The sequence below is a fragment of the Haliaeetus leucocephalus genome, unplaced genomic scaffold (genome assembly GCF_000737465.1).
Source record: "Haliaeetus leucocephalus isolate CR32 unplaced genomic scaffold, Haliaeetus_leucocephalus-4.0 Scaffold848, whole genome shotgun sequence".
In the NCBI taxonomy this organism is placed as follows: Eukaryota; Metazoa; Chordata; class Aves; order Accipitriformes; family Accipitridae; genus Haliaeetus; species Haliaeetus leucocephalus.
The window spans coordinates 18,871,105-18,871,856 of record NW_010973284.1 but is presented as its reverse complement, the minus strand read 5'-3'; positions in this window follow the sequence as shown (position 1 = coordinate 18,871,856).

Genomic DNA, 752 nt, shown 5'->3' with positions numbered 1-752 from the left:
CTGTCACGGTCCACTCGGTGGACTCGTGATGGTTTGTTTGCTACGATCTCGAAAGTGCAAAATTAAGGTGACCAACACCAAAGGGGATAGCAGTAATCACACAGTAAAACTTTATTGTATTGCCTGTGAGGAGGTACGCGATAGTTAGAGATGGGTGAAAGAAAGGAGAAAAGTAAAGTTTAGAGAGAGGAGAAAGAGGGGTTATAGCTACCACCGCTGATCTCACAACGTCCTAACGGTCCCGGGTCCAGCTGATGCTGCGTCGTCGATCGTTGTGGTCCTTGGTGGGGAAGCTTCCAACTTCCGTTGTTCAGAAGTCATCTTTTATGCTTAGTAACACACCTTGCTCCACCTCTGCCTCAGGAGTCTCCATCCTTCTCAGAATACAATTATCATATCTCCGCCCTTCTCAAGCGAGGCTATCTCGCAGGCGCGGGGTCAGTGTCCGAGGCGTGGTTAGTCTTGGAGGCGGGTAGCCTTCAACCAGGAGGTGTGTTTTGGTATTATAATGAAGCAAAGTTCGTCTAACGTTCATGATTTCTTCGTCAGTGTTATGCCAACATTGGCAATTCATCCTTTTTGACAGTAGCTATGTGGTTATCTCTAATGGCTCTAGCCAGGTACCTTCCAGGAACCTTGTACCGTACATTCCATCCTTGGGACCGGCCGCTGCGCTCCAAACAGGCCGATGTCAGGTAGCGTAGTGTTCCTGTTCCTGACGACAATGTTGAGACGATGCTGATTTTCTGACT